Here is a 5,838-nt window from a genome sequence, read left to right on the forward strand (position 1 = left end):
GATCATCATCTCCATTCTTTCTGCCACTAACTAAATTCAGGTCATTAAAATATTGTCTACCTGATCTCCTACTCACAACATACCCTTCACACTGTGGCCAGTTACTTTTGAAACATTGAACATTGATCTGATCCATTAAGCTTCTACTCTAAACTTTAAATTTAATCTGCCAGAACCAGATTTAATCTACTTTTAAAATAACATTTTGTGTGTTCATTTCAAGAGCACATATGCTAAAATTGGAATGATACAGAGAAGATTAGCATGGCCCCTGTGTAAGGATGATGTAAATTTGTGAAACATTAAAAGAATAGTAATAACATTTTGTGAGAAGAAAGTATTTTAGCAATGCTCCACATGCTAAAAGAGTCTGCATTTTCCTTTAATACTACTCTAATTATTAAGAGCTTAATCAATGAGGTCATAATCAGTGGCTAAATTATCACAGGTCTGGTGAATAAAATCAACCTTCTATGAAAAACATTTTAAAGGTTTACATGAACAATATATAACAAATATCCTCACAAATATAGTTTGCTATTAAAAAGTTCCTAGTCTCCAGGTTATAAGCCAATATACCTTTAATCTATTTACACAATCTCTTCATTATTATAGAAAGCTCTTTTCTTAGAGAAGCAACTTGGAAATTCACTTTCTGATAAGATTCAAAATAAATATCAATTATTTTACTAGAGGTTACAAAATCATGCTTTTCTAATTTATCATTCTATTAACATCTTTCAGTGAGAATTCTTCATAAAGAACTTTCCCTCATTAGCCAGGGCTATTTGGTTATTTTCAAATTTAGTTCCTAAAGGAAAAACAAGATAAATATTTATTCTTAGTTTTTTGCTTTTAAATAAAGTGATTAATGAATTGAGTTTTGTTTTGTTGTTTCTCTCCCATGTATTATGAACTTATGGAATTTTATGTAATGTATGTGTTCCAATAAATTGTATTCATTATTCTTTTTGATGCTCAAATTTTACTGTCTTTGGCTATTCAGATCTTCTTCATTTTAGTGTCTATCTATGGCCTTTTAACATAACTCATATTCTTTGATAGCTTGCATTGTGGCCTCCCCAAAATCTCAGGTTAATCTTATAAAGGCTGCCCTAGACTTAAAAACCGTCATTCTAGGGGCTTCCCTGGTGGCGCAGTGGTTGGGAGTCCACCTGCCGATGCAGGGGACACGGGTTCGTGCCCCCGTCCGGGAAGATCCCACACGCCGCGGAGCGGCTAGGTCCGTGAGCCATGGCCGCTGAGCCTGTGCGTCCGGAGCCTGTGCGTCCGGAGCCTGTGCTCCGTAACGGGAGAGGCCACAACAGTGAGAGGCCCGCATACCACAAAAAAAAAAACAAAACAACCTGTCATTCTACAGGTGCATTTGTGAAAATGTAATAAATACAGACCATAATCCAGTTAATAGATATGCTTATGGCTATTAAGTTATGATTGCTTTTCAGTGGACCAAAGAAGGAAACTAGGAGGTTGGGTTTTTTTCTTTGTCAATTCATACAGATATTTCCAATTTGAATTGAATTACAAGATTTTTTTACCTTTACTTTTGTACCTACATATATATATATATATATATATATATATAATTTTTTTTTTCCCTCTTACTGTAAAAACTTTTTTTTTCCTAACTGCATTAACATAATTGCTTTCTTAACCCTGGTTATTTACAAAACAGAGCCTGAGGCAGATTACTTGTTAAGGCTTCATTGGAAGGTGCAAACCTAGGTAGGTAGAGTGAAGGTAAAAGAGAATTGAGGAAAGGGAAGAAGCTCAGTTATGTAGGAAACATTTCAATCAGGCTTTCAGAAACCACTGTGCCTCAGAACAGCCCTTGCAGTGAAAAAAGTGAGGGGAATTAATTTTCAGGCTTCCTCCTGGATCATTGGTCAAAGTTCACCCCAAGAGTTGTTAGTGGCCCTGCACTTTCACGTGTGTTGCCTAGACCTTTCTAGGAAGTCACTAAGGACACCAAATCCCACACTCTATTAGGCCACGTATCATCTGAGTGCACAAGAAATGAGAGGAGCTAGAGTGTTTTGGGGTCTTGTCAGGTCAGATCGGGCATTGGAGCTGATGCTCCTTCTATGGCAGACATGGGGAAGACCACGCCCTCACCCAGAGGAGTCCAAGACAGCCAGGCAGCACTTGGAGATGAGGCAGTGGCAGCAGCAGCTGGGGCTCTCTCTTGAACAAAAGCAGTCAGGGGTCAGTGTCCTCTCTGGTAGAACTCTAAATGTTTTCACATTAAAACTGAATCCAAATCTTTAAGCCAAACTATATAGCTTCAGTAGAAAATGAATGGAAGAAAAATAATCTAATACTCATCTTATTTTTAAGCATTATCTGCAGAAGTCCACAAATTAGGTCTTATGTATAATTTCTTATTTGCATTATTCTCATGCACACACACCCACACAGATATGACACACATACTTTAAAATGAATAATATCAATAATATTTCTAACAATTAGATTATTGAATAAAATGTAAGACTTTTTTCTAACTGGCCTGATACCCTTCTCCAGGGAAGACCTGTGAACCTGAGCCAAAAGGCTGGTGTACACTTGTTTACTGTGTAAGCAAGAGTAGAAAAATGTGATGTACAGTGGAAACTTGTACAGAATAAATAATAGCTTTGAGAAAAAAACAGTATAGAAAAAGTAAAAAAAAAAAAAAAGACTTTTTTGCAGCTCAATTTTTCTTAAGAATATATTCCATACAGTCAAAATACTGAGTATAAAAGGATACACAGTCATAATACTGAGTATAAAAGTCAATTACAATAAGTATTAACTCTGTGTGTTTATGTCACCAACTTGATATAGAGCTGGTTTATTCATTTCAGTTCTGTTGAGTTTATTAGAATTAGCTATTTATTTTTTTCACTTTAGGTTAATTTAATTTTTTGAGTATGAAAATAATATATGTTCCCAGGTGAAAATTCTGTAAAAATACATACTTAGAGAAGTCTTGTTACATAAGTTAACTGCTCTCTTTATCTTATACCTCTTTCCCATTTTAAGCAACCATTTTTATAACATTGATATGTCCTTCCAAAATTTTTTTTGCAACAATACATCTATATTTATTTTTCATTGCCACATAACACACAGGTAGCTTACTATTAAAAACAATTTTGCATCTTGATTTTTTTTCATTTAATATATCCAGTCATGCCTTATCAGTCTATGCAAAACTTCCTCATTCCTTTTGACACCTGCATAATATTCTCAACTTAATTTTAAAGAAGACTAAATCAGAGGTATTGTAGTTCTAATTTTTCATTCTCAAGTGTCAGTACAATTTTGGGCACCTAGGTGGCCGATAAGAATATTTTACTGTAAATTGTATAAAAGTTTGCAAACACTTCCTCCTCTTCCCAGGTCATCTTACTAGAACACCTAATCCCTCTAACAACCTTGTTATGGGCTGAATGTTTGTGTTCCCCCAAAATGCATATATTGAAGTCCTAACCCCCAAATGTGATGGTATCAGGAGGTGAAACCACTGGGAGATAATTAGGTTCAGATAAGATCATAAGAGTGGGGTCCTCGTGATGGGATTAGTATCATCATAAGAAGAGGCAAAGAAACCAGTGCTCTCTCTCGCAACCATATAAGGACACAGCAAGAAGGCGGCCATCTACAAGCCAGGTGAGGGATCTCACCCAGAAGTGAATCACTTTGATCTTAGACTTCTTAGCCTCCAGAACGGTGAGAAATAAATATCTGTTGTTTAAGCCACCCAGTCTATGTTATTTTGTTATAAGATCTCAAGCTAAGATAAACCTTCAACATTAGTCATTTATGGACGTATTTAAATAAAATAAATAACAAGCCCATCTATGGCCTTAGAAATTACGTGTATTTATGTTACATGAGTATGTTTTTTCAGCCAAAGCTCCAACAGCTTTCTTATACCTCTTATACCTCATAACAGGTGAGAAGGAGCTATCTTCTTTGGAACCATCCAAGGGCAGGCATGTCAGATGATTGACATGATCTCTGTCCTCAGTGTTTTTGCTATGGGGTTGTTTAGCCTTCCCACACAGCTGTGGCTCTCCTACACTTCAGCCTTTTCGTTCAGTGCAGAATAAAGAAAAAAATTAGGGCATAGGGCATTGACATATTAGACAGTACTAAGTACTATGATTTGCTATGTTTTAACTAGGGAAGAAAATGGCTTCTCCATTGTCTCTTAACTCTAGTTCTATGTCAATGTTATCACATCATTTACTGAACATAAATTTTTAAGCAAAGCTATATGTTTCCATTATAAGCTGAATGAAAGAAGTATTAGTGTTACTCATCTATTTTTTCTCATTGTAAAAATGCTGCTATATTTTGGCATGGAATTGATGAACAAAAGGCTTTAATGATACAAATAATGATGATACAAATAATTTGACCTTATTTTACCATTTTTCATATAATTTTACTATTATTCATATTATTACTATTATTCATACACTAGCCCTATTAACCTAACTTTACTATAGAACATCTCCAAACACTAAACTTGCTAAGATGTTTTCTTAATATCAAAGAGAGTCTATAGTGAGAACTGAAGAGGTAGTGTTTTGAGTGTCTGCTCCTGGTTTTCCATTATCCCTTACATGAGGAAACAACAATCTAAGCTTCTGCCCTCTCTCCATGTTCCTTTACTAGCTCCTTTCCACAGAAGAGAGAGGGGATCGCATGATTTGTCAGACAATGAGACAATCATTGGGCCAAGTGTTCAAATGAGAAGGCTTACTGTGACTTAAAGACAGGATCCTGGCCTTCACACCTGATTTACTACCCTCTGGCCTCCATACAGACCAGGTGAACCTCTTTGCTCTCTGTCTGTGATTAGGTCAATATAGCATCTGGTTTGTTAGAGTAGATGGCCAGGTAGTAGTGCCAGGAGAATTATATGGTGGGGTAGAAGATTTACTGAGGCCCTTCTCCAAAGCAGACATCTTGGACAGGTGTCAAGAGCTTAACCTTATATTAATAATGAATCAGTATTTTGTACACCATTTGACATTTGCCTTCTGTCTTTAAAACTCAGCAAAGAGAAGCAGGTATATTTAGGCAGCATATTTGAGTACTAGCACTTGACAATGAAAACTCTATAATGCCATTCCTTACCCTTTTTGTGTCCATGGAACATCTTCCTTTACTCCCATCATCACCATAGAACATCCATTAACCTATTTTCAGACTTTACAGATCCACAGACTCAAATCAATGAATAACAGATTCTGGACCTAGATTGGCTGAGTTCAGAATCCCTGATCTCCACTAACTACACTGTGTGATCCTGAGCATCAGTTTACCTTTCTGTGCCTTAGTTACCTTGTTGTTCAATGGCAATATTAATAATATAATATGAATAACATAACAATATAATATAAAATACCATATTATTATAATTATATAGCTAAAATTATAATAATCCTAATCCTATGCAGTAGGACTTAAATAATATGAATATATATAAATATTACATACATATATATCTCATACATATTATATATATAAAACAGCACCTGACTTATGAATTGGAAATTCTGGTTTAATGTTTTCATTATATTGTTTTTATAATCTTTATAATTTATTCCACGGTAGCTGCAAGAAGACAGGTAGTACTATCTCAAAGATATAACTGAAATATTTTTTAAAAGATATATATATGTATATATATGTTAATGTGAATATTTGCTAATAATATAATAATGTAATATAATGTGAGTAAAATCAAACAAAAAATTAAAAATACTTTGTGAATAAAGAGAGACAACTAAATGCAAAATAAAATAGATATTCTTTGAT

General features: G+C 34.7%; 1 non-coding gene across 1 annotated transcript; it reads left to right on the forward strand.

Moving 5' to 3' along the window:
- The first annotated feature begins 209 nt into the window (after positions 1 to 209).
- Positions 210 to 316, forward strand: LOC132520152 (U6 spliceosomal RNA). Its single transcript, XR_009540512.1, has one exon. It is a non-coding gene; the product is annotated as a U6 spliceosomal RNA (small nuclear RNA).
- Positions 317 to 5,838: the final 5,522 nt, after the last annotated feature.

The sequence above is a fragment of the Lagenorhynchus albirostris genome, chromosome 4 (genome assembly GCF_949774975.1).
Source record: "Lagenorhynchus albirostris chromosome 4, mLagAlb1.1, whole genome shotgun sequence".
Classification (NCBI taxonomy): domain Eukaryota; kingdom Metazoa; phylum Chordata; class Mammalia; order Artiodactyla; family Delphinidae; genus Lagenorhynchus; species Lagenorhynchus albirostris.